Genomic DNA, 840 nt, shown 5'->3' on the forward strand with positions numbered 1-840 from the left:
TCGCTGATAATTGTTCATATACTGAATAGATTCATTAACAAGAGATCACTGATCCGTAGCATAAGAACCTGCACAAATCTCACAGACCATAGCTATCTGATTGACTCCATAGGTGGCTAGAGAATCGACCTTCATAGACAGCGCTTGGAGCTGCGCTGCAATAGCTGTAGCTGTATCAATTTCCAAAATACATACTACCTTCCCAAGCATCATCCTTTGAGTTGGGTTTTCATGCTCATTTTCAGCCATAGTCTAAATAAGATTATAAGCCTCAGTATAGATTTTGGCCCACAAGGCGCCTCCAGCTGCTGCATCAAGCATTGGCCGAGATTGGGCCCCCAAACCATTATAGAAACCAGTGATCACCATCCAATCAGGCATTCCATGATGTGGACACTTTCTCAACATCTCCTTGTAGCGCTCCCAAGCTTCGAACATAGATTCTGTAGGTTTCTGCGCAAACTGAGTAAGAGCACTCCTCATAGCAGTAGTCTTCGCCATTGGATAAAACTTCACCAGAAACTTTTACGCAAGATCTTGCCAAGTAGTGATAGACCCAGCTGGTTCAGAATGTAACCAGTCCTTAGCTTTATCCCTCAGAGAGAATGGGAAAAGCCTCAGCTTGATAGCCTCATCAGTCACACCATTACATTTGAAAGTATTGCAGATCTCGACAAAATTCCTTATGTGCATGTTGGGGTCTTTAGTCGCAGCACCTCCGAAAGAAACAGAATTCTGCACCATCTGAATAGTGCCCGACTTGATTTCAAAGGTTTTAGCCTGAATAGCCGGATGGAGAATACTTGACTGAATGTCATCAATTTTGGGCCGAGAAAAGTC

The 840-nt window shown here is 43.6% G+C and overlaps 1 non-coding gene across 1 annotated transcript; it reads left to right on the forward strand.

Annotated features, from left to right (window-relative positions):
• Window positions 1-379: 379 nt before the first annotated feature.
• LOC141662927 (small nucleolar RNA R71) lies at window positions 380-486 on the forward strand. Its single transcript, XR_012551027.1, has one exon. It is a non-coding gene; the product is annotated as a small nucleolar RNA R71 (small nucleolar RNA).
• The last annotated feature ends 354 nt before the right edge of the window (window positions 487-840 follow it).

Source organism: Apium graveolens, chromosome 5, assembly GCF_009905375.1.
Source record: "Apium graveolens cultivar Ventura chromosome 5, ASM990537v1, whole genome shotgun sequence".
In the NCBI taxonomy this organism is placed as follows: domain Eukaryota; kingdom Viridiplantae; phylum Streptophyta; class Magnoliopsida; order Apiales; family Apiaceae; genus Apium; species Apium graveolens.